A 17720-nucleotide genomic window follows, 5' to 3' on the forward strand; every position below is an offset into this window, starting at 1 on the left:
GAAACCAATGTCGTTAAAAGTTGTATTAAATTACTCTAGTTTCCAATTGGGATTGATTTTTCTTCGAAAGTTGTTACAATAGTTTGCAAATCCTGTGGTGCCCCGTCTGTGACTAAGCTGCTTGCCTCGGTTTCAATTTTCGTTGCGATTTTTATTTTGAAAAGCATAATATTTTTTTTACATTTTCATGTACAAATACACATTGTTAATACATATTTAAGGTTTAAACCTCTCTAATCAAGAAAGATGCTCGTGTTTAAAGAGGGAGATTCGTAGTGATAGAAATTATTTTTTTAAAGTATAATTGGGCCTCGTGATCCGCTAGAGAGCTAAAATACTCGTATAGAGTTTAAAAAATGTCCACCTCGCGTGTAATAGTCAGTGCTTTTCCCTACCCGCAAGAGGTCTTGAGTTCGATTCCCAAAATGGTTGGCACGAAACGTTAATTTAAAAAAGGGTTTGAAAACTATTTTTTCTTCTGATAAAGATCTGTTTTTTTGGTAATCCGGATAACTAGAGTTCATATATATTGAGTTCTACTGTATTAAAAAAAAAAAAAATTATGGCACTTTTCATCGTATCGATAGTAAAGTACCCAGTTTTAAAGACATCAAATTTCTGAATCTAAAAAAACAAAAATTTACAAAATATGACATAAATATAAAATTACATAATACGAGTATTAATGAACAGAAGAAAACGAAACTATAAAAACTATTGGAAAAATCACTAAAAACTGACTTAAATTTACAAATAATATTCAAAATATGCATAACATTCTAAAAACAAAAGTAAACAGAAAAGCGAGTCAAGTGAAAAAAATCAAGCAAAAATCAATTTTCTAAGTCATGTCATGTCTTTCCCGGTCTTTCTAAAAAAAACGATTCAGGCAAGTGTACAAAATAAAGCATTTTCGTGTTTTAGTTTTCTCTTTTTGCTTCTATTTAGAAATAAAAATGCATTACTAATGAAAAATACTAAATAAATAAACAAAAAAAAAATGTACATAAAAAAATATTTAAAAAATAATCGAAACACTCAGGCATACATGTATATCTACGAGTACATACCACACATATTATATGCACATATTGTCTAACAAAAATACGTTTAATTAAGCTATGGAAGGAATGAAATATTATTGGGCATTCATAAGTCCATAGATTTACGTACCCATTAAAATGTCTAGTATTTAACCATACAATGCCAAATAAAGACGATCTGCTACATGCCGATAATCGGTGTATAAAATTGATTTCTAAAATGTTTATCATTCGGCGACTAGTTTATTATATTGTATACATAATAGCCATTATATATATTTTAAAAAGTCGCTAGCAGGGTAAATTTTTTCGATAAAATTTGAAACAAAAAGTCAGTTCCGCGTATTCTGCCAAAAGTGTAATTTAGTTAAAGTTCAAAGGGTGATTTCTTTGTATTTTTTTATTATGATTTGAAGTTATATTCCGCAACTTTCATTTTTATAAAAAAAGATGTTCATAAAAATCTTTATTTCTTGATTTTCTTCCATTCTATTTTTAAACTTTTGAATGCTCAATGTAGCACATTGTTCACATAAACTTAAATATGAAATCAAAACTGAAATTTAAAGAAAATATTTTTTTCATTATTTGCATCATACATTAAAATATGTTTTTATTTAAAATTAGAAAAATTGGTCATCGAAGGGTTAACATTTCCATCTTAAAAATGTTCTGCATTTCTGTTGAAGTATCAGTCATAAATTTCATTTTTTTAATCCGCAAACTGCTTGTTTAAACTAAATACGTTACATTTTACCAAGGATGACGTAGTAAAGCAAATTGACTCCGTTGACATTAAAAGTTTATTGTGGCTAAAAAGAACCGCATTAAAATTCGCCATTTAAGGCTAAATGTCACCCTAGGGATATTTCAAGGTTGACGATTTACTAAATTTAAAATCCGACGTGCCTTTTGAAATGCCAGGAGAAAGAATAATATGTCTCAAAGGTTTTCAAATAAAGTAAAATAGTTCATTACAGAATAATGTGCTTCAACAATGTCTCATATTTTCGTGCATCATTAAAATTAAAATAAATTTACTTTCAGCAAGATTTTTTTCACTGAAAAATAACTTCAGTCAATAACAATCCTCTCCTTGATTCTGCTGATGTATGTTATCCAGATCAAAGAATAAAGAATACATCTTGTGGTCTTGAAGGTGGATACCTTATGCATGCAGGGAATTGACCACAACGTCCTGCAAATTATGAAGAAGTGTGTAAAAATTCCTATAAAAATTCGTACGCATTATTTGTAGAACAAAAATATGGAACATCTTTCTTAACAGTTTTTTTGGTTACAGTGTAAAATGTCGTAATCAACATCGTCAGACTGCTGTCGGACTGAAGTTGATCATGACGAAACTAGGTCACTGGTAAAAATAATAAATAAAAGTGGCCTGAAACTATATACGTATTTTTATTATTATAAGTAATAGATATATTGAATCAGAATAGGAATGTGGCTTCACTTCTACGTGAGAATTGTGAACAACTATGCTGTGACAAAAAGTAGACCTTGGTGTAACTTTGCCATTTCTCTTTAATGCAACTCTCTGAAATTGCTACTCACTCTTTACTCCTTCCAATCTCTAAAGCCTTATTGCAGTTTAACTCATAACTTTTGACCGCAAGCAACTAGAAAAAATTGAAGTATGGCGATTAAGTAACAGAGGTTGCAGATTTAAAAATAATTATTAAACTTTGGATGAAAGAGCGACGTGTTTTTGCTATCGGCTGTTGACATTTGTGGATTATTTAACACTGACTAACTTATTCCGCGAATATTGTTACTTTTACATACGTAGTGCCAGCGTTGCAGTAAGCAAAAATTATATATTTTGATTATACTTCAATAGTGAAACAACGCTGCTTTTTTAATAAATGTTTTTTTGAAATAAATAAAAACGTAGTTTTGTGAATAAAACGACATTCTTCAAATTCTTCTAGCTATTTGTGTTGAAAAGTTATAACGGTTTAAAGTGTGAAATATACTACAGGATACGCTGTATAATAAAATATCTCAACACGTAAGCGGGAGAGGGGTGGAGAGTTTTGAGTCAAAATTAATTACTACATGTAGAACACATGTCCAAAAAATCAGCTGGTTATGAAACATTATGTGTTTATGGCTATTTTAGTTCTTATATTACTCGCCCATTAGTGAAATTAAAGAGCTGAAACCTTTATTCATGTGATCAAATGATTTCACATAGTAGGCACCGCCTGAAAATTATTTTCTTATGTTCAAACTTCCCTTTGGACCAGTTGGTTTTATTTCAATATTTTAATAATACAACATGATTAATAACTACATTGAAATCTCAAAAACTTAAACATATAACATAGATTAAGAAGAAAAATCAACATATAATACTAAAAAGAAGGATTTTCACAAAAGAATAAACTTATTCGGAATTAGAACTGCTACAATTACTGCTATCACAGCATTTTCCCTATGGGGTAGACAGAAAGAATGGACTACCACACGTGTCTATCCTGGCATACATTTTTAGCTTCTTCCATATTCATACATCACGTATATATGCCTTTTGGTTCTACCTGTTTTTGGTATGACCAGACTCAATATTTTTGTATATCTGATCATGCAACGTCTTCCTTGGTTATCTTCGTCTTACGTTATCGTTCATTTACTCCGTATGTAGATACCATTTTTTGTCATCCATTCACTCTACATGACCAAACCATCTCAGAGACCTTTTTTAATTTTATCCAGAAACACAGATAACAAACATGTTTACCATCATATTTTAACAGATATTTATGTTAATTGTACCGGACATCGCCGCGCGTGCGGTAATGGGACGTACAACGCGGCCTGTGACGCGGCGAACGAGCGCCAAGCATTAGACACCGACACCAAGCCGAGCGGCCCTTTTGCGGGCGCCCAGGCGAAGATGGTAGCTGCACGGGGAAAATAGTGGGAATCAGGCAGTTTTCAGCCAATACAAGACTTTCTAGTCATTCTTCCGATGCCGCACAAGCCACTTGCTAGTAAATCAATACAGTTTGTGGCGCAACTGTCGGCGGCGTGTGCCCAGCCACGCCGTGCCGGCCGGCGTTCTTCTAGACGAACCGCCAATTTATCCGTTTCCATTCGAAATCGCTGTCACACTGCTCTCTGTGTTTTTGCACTTTTCCTTCGAAATACCGAGTTGTTGCGTACCGAATCGTAATTCTACGAAAAAACTACATCGTTTTCCGAAACGATATCCACATTTATTTAAAGAACGGATCAATCGTGTTCAAAGTCCCAAATTTATGAATTTATCCGATGACAAGATTAATCGACGTTGTTTTGTATGCATTAAACACTTCAACGCATTCAACTTTAGCCAATACAATGACATCCAGCTTTTATTGTGCTCTGTGCCTACCATTGGATTGCCAGGTAAATTACATGATATTTCATACATAATTATTTCAAGAATTTGTCTCATGTTGCACGTTTATTCGTCCCGTTTGCCTGCCCTGCAAATTTATAACTCATAGGGAAAGCATACTTTTATTAATCTGGACCCATTTTACAATTAAAGTTATTAGTATTTCTGCAAGAAAAATATATGTACGACTTAGGTTAGCTTTCCACTGTAATTGCACCTTATTTATCTGTCTTGTGTCTATACAATTGCAAGTCTGCTTTTGGAATGTGGTGTTTGTGATTTGTCTTACAGTTTTGCTATATCGTTCCATATTTTTTGTCTCAATCGGAGTTTATATTGTTTTTACAGTTGATTAATCGGGTTATAATGTATGTACAAAGTTGGCGTAGTGCCTTTTCCTGCAACTTCCGACATTTTTATTTGGTCATTATTTACAAACAATTACTAGGGTGGCATGGTGTGTATACAATTGTAAGGATGTGCTTTTACAATGTGGTGTTGGTAATTTGTATTTTTTTTACAGGGTTTAACAAGTCACCATCCAAAGAAAATAGTTTTCATTATTTACTTGGTGAACAGAGTTCGGGTATGTATTTCTATAATTTTCACATTTCCTTACACCCCTTCTTTCAGACTTATGTTCTATCTCAGTTATTATATTATCGTTAATGCTTTCTACACGTCCTAACCATCTCAGCTTATTCTTTTCTATTCGTTCAAGCCTTACTCGATCTTTCAAGGTTTTTCCTGAAATTCTTGCATTATGTTATCTGGTATGATGTTCATTTTATTTTTATTGTGAATTACAGTCGGCGTAGCTGTTACTGAAGAACTCCCCTGTGCACTCCCGGAAGGCGTTGCCAGTTGCAGTGGTACGACTTTCATCCAACCTATTTCTGGTTTGTAGTAATATTTTTTTATTTTTGTAATAAAAATTTACAGACATACATATTTATATATAAGAGAAAGAGAAACATCTTTGTTTCTTTGTTAAAAAGAAAAAAATAAGAAAAAATACATATAAATTCAGGAGAGTTCAGCGTGTGTAAGAGTTAATGGGAGATTTACATCTTGGTTTGCGATCTCAAAAGGCATGAAACAGGGATGTGTAATGTCACTATGGTTGTTTAATCTATACATGGACAACTGTATGAAAGAGATAGAATGTATGGGTATTGGAGCAAAAACTGATAATTTTTCAGTCAGCTGCTTGTTGTATGTTGATGATGCAGTTCTGTTAGCAAGCAGCAACGAGGATTTGCAACAAATAGTCTCTAGAATGTATGATGTATGCCTGGAGAGCCAATTGGCGATGAACCAAACTAAGTCAAAAGTGATGATATTTGAACGTAGTTATACAGAAAGCAGCCAGCCATAGAAAAGTGAAACTGAGATAATAGCCATTTTGTGAAAAGGGTGAATTATAAAATCTACACAACAGTTGGAATGTTTTTGACTAACAAATGATAACAATGAATACATAAGTTTTTTTAAATATTACAAACAAGAATCTTATTATGTATTTGACAAGTTTAAATGATTTTTATAGTACCATAAGATTTTTCTAGTTTTGTGGGTGTTTTCTGCAAATTTACAAATGCCGTTTTTGTGATCGACAAAGACTACAGCGTCTGAGCGTGGGCCATTCCTTTTTTAATTATTAAAAAGTTTATAGCACATTTATATCGTATGACATGACCATGAAAGTGACCCTCTCAGTTGAAACAAATTTCTGACCCATAATTTTCTCCAGCAAATCGGCATATTAAAGCTGTTTGTATTTTCGAAGAACTTAAAATGTATACATACAGTTACTTGTCCGACTCATTGACACATTGTCACATATTACTAATTAATAATGTTTTTAGATATCAACGCTGATGACATATCAGGCCCACTGCGTATTTCTGGTCTGAGTGCACTCCAGCAGAGTAATGTAGTCCAGTAGTCAATGTTAATATTTAGATTTTTCAATCACTTATATGATATTTGAGGAAAATAATTGTATTCTGTGCTTTCCCCGCTATTATACCCGACCCAGTGATTACGAAAATATTGATGTACTTCGTTGAATAACTAATTGAATATTTTAACTTTAATATAATAACTCCTATCTAGTGAGGTCCCAATATCACCGGAAAACCCCTTAATTAAGAATATAAACAAATAAGTAAAGAGCCATAAAACATAAAAATAATTTACCATGGAACCTAATGTTTGTCAATTAGGATGTTTGAATATTAAAAAAATAATTTGTTAATTTATTATAATGGGTACCCACAGTAATGGGAAATTAAAATGTTTTAGCTGTTCATTAGGTATTAATTATTACTCTACAAAAAAAACGTAATTATTATTATACAAACTCTATTCTACAAACTATTCTACAAACAAAACGTAATTGTGGTAAATGAGGTATATCAGCTCGATATTGATCCAAGAATACTTCAGAAAAAGTTTCTTCGATTTCTTCCTTAAGAGTCATATAAACTATCATCACATCACTTAGAAGTTGATCGTTATTGTCTAATTCACTTTCGGAATAGGTTGAGCTGCTAAGTCTCCAAGTTTCTCGGTGAGGTACTATTATTTCTATATCACTTTCACTATCCGTTATCATTTTGAATGATATATTTTGTAAATTTATTCACAATAAAAAGGACGCTTTGCAGAGTTAAATTGTTTGTTAGAGTAACAAAGTAAGATTAAATATATACATATATAAATGTAAAAAATATGTAATTTACCACAGCTGTTTGTAATTTCGGCAACTGTTGTCTATCTCGCTCAATCCATTATGCGTGAACTAGCTATTAGTGAAACGGAATATTTTTCTTGGAAGAAATATCAATTTGTGAGACAGTTGCACAAAAACTTTTTTTATTTTTTATTATATTATTACAACTACCAAGAAATAACATAACTTCTTAGTACATTTACCAGTTATCTTTAAGTTTCAATCTAAATAACTCCCTACAAACATTTGGACATACTCTTAAAATATTGTTGATTAAAAAACTTGCATAAAAAAATTAAAGTGTTTTTAAACATTACCTAGGAGGTGAAATAATTTATCTAGATGAAACTCACCGACATCAATAAAGGTTTGATGCCGCCCGTCAATTAAAAAATGCGTTTGTAGTGTCTAGAGGCGATTATTGTAATGGTATCTATGCAGGTCTACCAATGAACAAAATGACTCGCCTACAATCTGTATTGAATACCGCAGCGAGACTTATTTTCGGAATCTCTAAGTTCAGTCATATCACTCCACTACTTCAGGAACTACACTGGCTACGTTTTCCACAGAGGGTGGAATACAAACTCTGTTGGCTTATGTATATGTCACTGCACAACTCTGCTGTAAATAAAATAAATATCCTGAAACAGGAAACCTGTGAATTGTACCTTCGGGGTGGTACTGAATATAAAGTTCACGGGTTTGAAATTGAAGGCCATGAAATCGTACAAATGTTTGATGTGCCACATCTTTTGAAGGGATTTAGAAATAATATGCTAGTAAAAGATGTACATTTTATTCAAAATTCTGTATCAAAAATAGCAAAGTGGTCCCATATTGTACAATCATACACATACGATCAAGCAAGAGGGGAAGACTTTTTCCAAATGCACAAATTAACAGATTGTCATATTTTCCCTGATAAACTTAGAAAAATGAAGGTCAAGGTTGGTGTTCAGCAGGACAGTAGGAACTACCATGAAATCTTTGGCAGATACTGTGGATGATATTGACGATGGGGCATCGCAGACTGCTGATCTTGTCTTATTTATAAATAAACTTATCGACAGTTTAAATGGCAGTTCTCTCAATGCTGATAGTATTATTTGTAAATACCGTTGTGGAGTCAGATTAACATCTCCCTACTGGAAATTTTGGCAGGAAGCTATTTCCATCTTAAAATCAGTAAAATTTGTAGATTCCTAAAACCAAAAAATATCAATACCACCTACAGTGCGTAACTGGATTACAACTCTGGAAGCAATATCATATTTGAGTAATAAATTACTTACATGTTATAAATTTACTTTTGTGCTTCCACGTAACCTTAACCAAGACCCCATTGAAAACTTTTTTGGCATGGCAAGAAGTCAGGGTGCACGTAACATTAACCCCTCTAGTTCAAATTTTATAGATGCTTTTAAGTCGCTTCTCATATCAAACTTATCTCATACTCGCTCCATTGGAGCAAATTGTGAAAATGATGACGGTGAAATTTTAGATTCATTAAAACTTTTTTTAACATCGGACATCGAAGTCACTCCTTACCAACAAGTTCTTCAAGACAGAAAAGTAGTCAATATGTTGCGGTTTGTAAATATATAGCTGGTTATGTGGCAAAACGGGCTCTATCTAAATTTGGATCTTGTTGTGAATGTAGACTGGATCTTAAATCTAAAATACAGTTACCGGGGCATAGTTTAATAACTTCTAGGGCATGTGGTCCAAATACTTTAATCCACCCAACAATCAAAATCTATAAAGTTTTTAATACCATTGTCAATCACTGCAAAAATAATTTACCGATTATTTGCCATAAGTTTCATGTTATGTCGAGTTTGAAGGAAATAGTACTATCTAAATTAAATCCAGCATGTTTATCTTCCAGCACATAGAGGCCATCTTTTTGATTTTATTGTTAACTTAGTATTACGATTATATATTTTTTCTTGGTGTAAACAAATGAACTTTCTATTAACTGGGCGAAAAAAATTAGAGTCTTGCATTGTTGATCCTCTCAAATTACAAGCTAGAAAGTCTTATAATAAAAGACTTAAGAATAAGAAGCGCAGACAATAAAGTAGATACATGCATACCCTTTTCTTCTTACCTGCCATATAAGCACTTCATTTCATTACTTAATAAGCTTATAAGTGCTTCCTTCTTGTTTTATTCCTAAGCAGCAGCCTAGAAATGTCAATGTGAAATAAAATAAATTATCCACCATTAATAATATTCTTTTGTTTCAGAATGGTGATTGTTGATGCCATGGCTCTTAATCTGCACGAAGAAAATATTTTTCATCCAGGAATAGCAGGGATCCAATGCTGATCACAATGCTGCACAATTTTTAAATAATACTCAATTGTAATTTTTGATAATCCAATATACTAACCACACATGTATATAATATTATTTTACAAGTGTCAGTTTTCTTTCTCGATTCTTTCTGACGTATATAATAGAATCGAGCGATTTATTTTAACAGTAAAATAAAACTATTAAAAATGTTTTTAAAATTTTTTATTTATGTATTCCTATTCCATAATAAATTTATTGTGCAATATCAATATAAAATTGTTTTTTTTAAATACAAGACAGAAAGATTAAATTGCGTGCTAATACTTGTATTTAATTAAGCAATTTTGTATTGATATTGTACAATAAATATCAATATATAATGCAACGCAGTGATTTGAATTTTCGCGCCATCGTCAAGCTTCTTGTATGCCACACTAGAAAGCGCTGCGATCGACGCCAAAAGTACTTAGATATAGTACCATAGTTTCCTGTCTAAATATATCTGTAGTCTGTGGTGGGAATGACCACGGAGAGGCGGTCGAACCCCCGGCCGCGACTGAAGCTTCCCGAGTGGCCGCTAGGGCGACGAATGGCGCTCGGACGAGAGTGTACGATGCCAGTGTTTTTATAATAATATTTATATGTCATGTTTTCATGTTTATTTTCGGCTAGGAGTCTCAATTTGTAATCTAACTAGCTGCCCCTTAAATAAAGACGGTAAATTATGTCCCTCGCAGAGGCAGAAGTTAGAATATTGAGACCCTAGCCACATATTTGTATCGGATTGCGGGGAATCAGACCCTGTCCAATCCCATTATAACTCATGTCACCCTTTTTATCAGTATGTAGGACCTTTTCCTGTATCATTTGTACATTAATTAAGATACGGGGAAGAGGCCTACATACTCATTTCATATGTAAGACTTATCCCGAGGGAACTATTAGACCTCATAAGCATGAGCGTAAAAACAATATGTGAAATTGTCCAGCCAATAGGAGAGCGTGCTACGACGTAAGCCGGGAAAGTCTGACCCCTTCTCGCTCTCCCTTGCGGCTTATGTATGCTGTCTCGTACCGTGCCCGACCGCGGCACGGTACAAATTTGTTGATAGAACCTCTGCCTTTTTTATGAATAAATGTTGTGTATAAATCAAGACTGTGTTCTTATTGAATCTACGCCCTCTCCGCCTTCAATGTCGCCGCCTGCCTTTCTGAAGAAGGTTGCCGAAGACTCAGCCTGAAGAAAGCTATCTCACCTGAGATAGCCGGTCAAATAGCAGCTGCAGAACCACCCCTATCTACAGTTCAACTGTATGCACGGCGAGGTGTCGTGTATATTAATAAATATAATTAACTACTAATACTATCTGAGCATGCTCTTCCGACCTCTATCACTGCATGGACTATCTTCTCGTTCTAGTAACGAGGAACCCTTTTAATTTCTCCTATCTAATTTTCTTGCCTCCTCTTCCACTTGTTGTTTCACTTGATTGTGGAATAATCTACCGTCGAATGTTAGAGACGCCCCTTTTTTCATTTACATTTAAAGCAAGATAAACTCTTAAAAGACTGTGGTAAATAATAACTTTATGTGCAGTGATGTGACATCGTGTTACTACTAATAAAAGACAAAATATTATTAAGTTCAGACATTTGAGAAAAAAAAACCAAGAAACATACTGTTTAATAATTCCTTTTCCATAATTTATGAAAATAAACATATAATTTAGCCCTGTTATAGCAAAATAAATTTAAAATCATAAATACGCTGCTCATACTACGCACGTGCGTCCCTCATCACTGACATTGACCGACTGAAGATTGTATCTGTTTTACACAACACCCGGCATAGAACAGCGTCTCTTTCTTCTTTGTTATGAGTTTTATATATCTATCTCTCTTATACAGATGATGTGTTACTGAATTAGCGGAAATTCATTCTTCGCGTAGCAAGGATTAGTATTTTTTGTATTTACTTCTAGCATAGTTATACAAAATTTAATTTTCAAATCTGGTGTAAAATGTCCATTTGAAGATTTCAAAAAATACGAGTTCATCATTAAAAAAAAATAGACAGATAAATCAAGTCTTGTGTCCTATATTGACTAGTGTGACGTAACAGCCACACAAGAGTTAAAAAGTGACTATTTAAATTTTTTTATTAATCCTTTCTCTTCCTTCTTTCTTTTTCATAGTATAGTGATTTTTTTGTTAATTTTCGTTTTAAATTTTGTCAAAAATTATAAGAATCCGTATAAACTACTTAGAATATGTCCATGTGCTTGTAATTTTATCAAACTGAACGGTTTGGGTAGGTAGAAAAAATTTATTTAAGGCAAAATGCCCGCCCTTATATGTGTGTAAGTTGTATTTGTTAAATAAATAAATATTAAATAGGATCACGCAATGTTAATAAACAAGGCAAGTTTTACATTCACAAAATTGTTTTTGAAATGGCTCCAAAATCTGAATGTCACCAAGTGAATCGAAGCCAAAAAACAGGCTCTATCATAAATATAGTTGTAAATGTAAATAAATATAGGCTCTATGGTCGCAGCGAGCGGAGTAAATAGTCCGTACTGCGGGTCATCCGACCACGGAATTTGGAAACATTCCAAACAAAGGAAAACGCAGTTTTTCATACATTTTCCGTCATGACTCAGCCTTAAAAGTTTGTGAATCTGCTTTCTCATTCGAACCAAGCTTTTGCGCTTTAAACACCAGCTTTTTTATAGTTATTCAGCTTAGTTATATAGATAAAACTAACTTTTACACTTAATTTTTATTTATACTTTTTAAAATGCATTGAATTAATTATCTTAGAAGACTAAAAATACTGTTAAAAACTGCCAGTAATGGGTACATAAAAATAACTTTTTTGCTTAATGGTGCATAAGGACTGTGAAATATTCCAATCTAAAATCACATTGTTAAATAAATATTTTGAGTCAACCATATCAGAAATCAAACCCAATTCGTCTAACATGGTAAGCAAACACTCTAACCACTTTGTGACGAGGTGTGCAAATAAATACACCATCGCTTGAGTGTATGTTTGTTCACTAAGTTGTCATTAAAAATCTGTAAAATACGAAGATCGCTTTTAAAAAGTAACTTTTAAAATCATTTTAGTTTTAATAATTCATTTTAATGTTGGATTGAAATAAAATTAACGTGTTAATGATTTCGAAAAAAATATAAATAAAGTTACCAATGAAACTTCTTGGCTTAGTTTGATTTTTTTATTATTTTGACCAACGAACGCTTTCGCCTAAGTAAAATCTTTAAGACTGGTGAATTGTTTACAACGTTTACAGCTTTAATACTTTTCCTTACATATTTTGGAGATAAGAAGATCAAATAAGTATTTTAACAGATGACAGAAAACATAAATAATTACAACTAGTTTTCTAAACAGTTCATTTTTGGGAGTTTTTAGACCAAAATTGGGATAAAGCATTTAACATTTAAAAGGTGGGAAAAGAACACATGGCGAAATACAACAGAGTGAGAAATACACATTTTAACAGTAGAACAATACTTTGATTTTTTGACTGGGAAGTTTACATACCTATAGATGAATGACGAAATATTTCAAGATACATACCTAGATAAATCAAAAGTATGGCTAAGCAAGTTTAAGTGTGTTGCAAAGTTAGATTTATCATTTTTTAATCTATACGATCTATGGACATGTTCTTTGAGTCGTGTTATTGTTTATCTACCACTTTGACCTTCACAATCATTGCACTTTAAACTATACACTTCATTCTTATCTAAGGTTGAAATTTTATCTTTATTATTAACAAGATATTGTCTAATTGTTTTTTTATTAATCCAAGTGTTCTTTTTCAACCTTTTAAATAACAAATGCTCAATCCCAATTTCAAAAATGAGCAAACTGGTTGTAAATATTTATGTTTTCTGTCCTCTGTTAAAATACCTTTTTGATATTCTAATCTCCAAAATATGTTAAGAATAGTATAAAAGCTGTAAACATTGTTAACAATTCACCAGTCTTGAAGATGCCTACTTAGGCGAAAGCGCTCGTTGGTCAAAATAATAAAAAAGTAAAACTAAACCAAGAAGCTTCGTTGGTAACTTTATTTATAATTTTATCAAAATCTTTAACAATGGAGTTTTATCAAGAAATATCAACAAAAAACATTAATATTATTAAATTAACTTGTGTTCCAAATTCATTCATACAACGTTCTATGTTACTTCACGTTAGGAATAATAGATTTAATATTTTTCTCGGGGTTAAAAATGTTTACGCGTTTTTACTGATTCTATTACTCCATTTATCATTTCGAATACTTATCTTTATTTAGTTAATAAAAATGTATGTGTACTATAAAAACGCCTTGCGGGTGTTTTATCTTAGTTACAAAAACATAAAATTTCCGAGTTAAATTGTTTAATAAATTACTGATATTGAGTTCAGAAGAAAATTCGAAATACATAGGTAAAATTTACGAAGCATAGAAACATAAAAATTACTGCGTCTTAAAAAAGATTACCTTGTACGATTAGGTAATATATTCTCTCATAAAACGTGTTCGGTATAATTTTTTTTCGTTTCTCGTCGTAAAGATGAAAATTTCATCCATTTATAGTCACAAACGCTTCACCGAAATGGCAGAAAAGAAACAATAATATTTTTGGCTTGTAAAACGATGTCGTAAAATGTGTTTTATTTCCAAATGTAAATATAATATTTATGCTAAAGGTGCCCGCTTTCGGAAAACGAAAAAGTTAAATATTTATAACAGTTTTAAATTTCAATAGATCTGTACAGATATGAAGAGAATTATTTATGAAGAGAAAATGGAATTCTAAGTTTTTAAAAAGCTTGTACTATTATATTATTTATAGAACTAGTTACAATTTCAAACACAATAAATCTCCATCTTTGAATAGGGTGAGCCACGTTGCATTGTGACAAACCTAACTAGAGGACATTTTATTTAAGGCTTCAGTGTTATTTAGGTTCCCTGGAATGAATTATATAAATAAAATAAAATGATTTAGTGGGCTCCGCGGTGTAATGGCTAAAACGCTTGACTCACATTTGAAAGGTTCCGGGTTCGATTAACGGTGAGAACACCAAAAATATGTTTTTTTTTTCTTAAATCTGGGTATATGTGCAACTGCAAAAATACTATTCATGACTGCAATAATTAATAAAGTTGTGGAACAAAAAAATTGTAAATAAGAATTAATGAATAAATAATAAATAACAAAGAATAAATTAAAAAATAAAAAATAATAAAAAATTAAACATAAATAATAAGTAATAAATAATAAACTTAAAATTATAAATAACAAATAATAAATAATTGATAATCAATAAACAATAATAAATAAAAACAATAATCAATAATAAATAACAAATAATAAAAAATAAAATGTAAATAATGTGTTACAAATAATGTTTAATAAATAACAAATAATTAAAAATAAAATGTAAATAATTTGTTACAAAAAATAAACAATAAATCAACGTTAGCTAAACTTATTAAAATAAACGCCCCTCCCTTCACCCCACACTCTTTTTTCAACTATTTCTCTCACAACATCAACAATTTCAACAACCAAATCACGGCACGTAAGGGTTGGTTAATAAAAAGCAAGGCATGTTCGTTTCATATTTTTGTGCAACAACTATGGTGGAGGTGTATAGTGGATTTTGGAAGTTGATTTGATTAGTGTCCTGACGAAAAGATGAATACGTATTGAAAACGGTATACACAGAAAAGGCAGTAAGTGTTTGTGTGTAAATATTAAATAACATTTTATAATAAAATTAAGCTGATTTGGTGTTATCCTGTTTTTTTTTAAAAAATTTTTTGCTCGAAAAAGAAATATTTAGTCGGCCATTTTCACCGAGTTGTTATTAACTTGATATTAGAAAAAGGGAATCAAGTTGGAACCTCGAACCTCTGATCTATAAATCCGCGACACTAGCCACGGGACCACAATCCGATTAAAATGTTACAATCCGCCATAACAGATTACAAGTCACGTGATCCAAATGCCGGCCTTCTATTGGGTAATTGAGAGATCGTCCCTTCAGTTTGTTGTTATCCAACAGGCTAAAACACAAATTTGCAGAAGAAAGCGTTAAAGTTTTTTCCACAAAATGGGCATAAATAATGATCAAAACTTAGACAAAATTCATTAAAAAACCCCTTGAACACTTTACAAAAAATATTTTTACTATTTAAATTTTAAAGAAAAAGGCTTTCTCAGAACTCTTGCACTCTTTAAAAATGGTATGTTGGACAATATCTGGTCAAGACAAAATGTCAGGTTTTAAGACCAACTCAATGTGTAGATATTCGATTTCGTAATCAACATATATTTTCTGGTGTAAAAACGTCATTTCAAACATTTCTCAAAGCCTTCAAAGGATACCAAGAACAAAGTGGTACATAAATATACCACCAGAATTGAGACATTCATTTTTAAATATTTCGTATTAATGATTTATTTATTTATTTCCAATTATTTTAAAAGTATTATGTGACAAGAGTTTTGTAACGCACACTGATAAATTAGTAATTCAATCAGCTTTTTCAAATGCGATAGCTTTACTATCTTTAAAAAATATATATATATTATTATTTTTGCAAGACATTTATTAAGCTACACAAAATACGTGTCCTATGAAGGGTTACAAAGTTGTTAAACACTGCAATATTTCACTAATCTTGTTGTACGGTACTTGTTGCGTAAGACTTGCCTTAACTTCATGTAACTGACGATAAAGGTACGCAGCATTTTCTGTTCCAATGTAGAGTCTAGTCCACCATCCGGTGATAATTTCAGCTTGAATTTTCTGAATAAGAGCTTTCGCTGGAATTGGCCAATGCCTTATCATGCATCATTAAATTTATTACGACTACAAAAATTCCACTTCATTTACAAGAGCACAGAATAAATACGAACCGGAACATAAACCGGGAAATAAAGAAATAAATTTGATTTAAAACGGATACATTTATCTGTAAGCTCGTTTTGCAAGGATGAACTTAATCGTTCAAAATGCCCTAAAGTCGTCGACCATAAAGGGACTAATTTGTATGAAACGCTTTTTTGCATCCGAACGAATTTTTTTGAAGGACATTTTTCTTTATTATCATACATCAGGGGTATCTTAACTTTTTAGTCTAAGTCCCAAGAGCCATGACTAAGCTATTTCAACATAGAAACATACTTTAGTTTAGCCATATTTAAAAGAAAAATATTCAAACTCATCATATCGGAAATTTTATAAAATTCTTCTACTCACACATATTGATCTTTTAGATTTGAGTATTTGGAACAATTTGCCTGCGTGAGAAGACATTTATCCTAAAATGAATATTTAAAAAATCTTACAAATCTAAGTTAACTGATGAGCATTTGGAGTCGCTGCTGAAAACTTGATTCACAACTCTAAGTTCAAATTTCAGTCAGCTTTCCTGGCTTCGAAACATCCGAGCATAGACCAGGATTAGAACTGTGGAGGAGCTGTTTTGACTGGACCCAACATGACACGTGAAGAAGTAGAAGAAAATTAACAAAGAAATTGCATTAAATTTCTGCTGCAGAAATGTTGCAAAAAGCCTTCAGTGATCAGGTTATGTCACAAAAAATCTTTACGAGTAGTATTAACAATTCATAAAAGTCAAAAAAAGCATTGATGACAAAAATCGCCCTGAAAGACCATCAATATTAACTGATAAACAACACGCCAAGGAAATCAATGATATGGTGTTCAAAAATCATCAATTTCTTGTTGATACTATTAACATACTATTAATTCGGTTATAATCTTTGACTATACCCTGTCTGCGTAATCTATAAGTGTGAAAGCACTACAATTAATGATATGAATCATACACGTTTAAAACATGTTATTTGGATCAGTTCAAACTATTTTGAAATATGTTCTGTGACTGATAAGAGTGAAATCTAGTGTGCTGCCAAAAAGACAAGTTTTTCAATAAACAGCGTCGCAAAAACAAAGTCTGTGAATTTTTTTTTTCTGACTATTTGTATAAGATAAAATGCATATTTTTTATTTGATTTATTATCATATTATATTACATACTTAAAAGTATAATTTATACAAAATTGCTTTGATTGCCTAACAAGGGTTATTTACCCCGTTCTAAGACAGGAAAAAAAAATAGTAAACAATGTATAGAAACAGTTATAAAGATAGAGGACAAAGTGAAAAACA

At 31.7% G+C, this 17720-nt stretch overlaps 1 long non-coding RNA gene across 2 annotated transcripts; it reads left to right on the forward strand.

The window, feature by feature from the left end:
* Nucleotides 1–3994: 3994 nt before the first annotated feature.
* LOC148273104 (uncharacterized) lies at nt 3995–9698 on the forward strand. 2 transcript variants are annotated; one of them, XR_015824687.1, is made up of 4 exons: nt 4060–4454; nt 4970–5032; nt 5256–5345; nt 9436–9698. It is a non-coding gene; the product is annotated as an uncharacterized LOC148273104 (long non-coding RNA). The 2 variants fall into 2 exon arrangements; XR_015824688.1 differs by lacking the exon at nt 4970–5032 and having other exon boundaries at nt 3995–4454.
* The last annotated feature ends 8022 nt before the right edge of the window (nt 9699–17720 follow it).

Source organism: Micrasema longulum, unplaced genomic scaffold (genome assembly GCF_059751315.1).
Source record: "Micrasema longulum isolate JH-2025_06_02 unplaced genomic scaffold, ASM5975131v1 h1tg002075l, whole genome shotgun sequence".
Lineage (NCBI taxonomy): Eukaryota > Metazoa > Arthropoda > Insecta > Trichoptera > Brachycentridae > Micrasema > Micrasema longulum.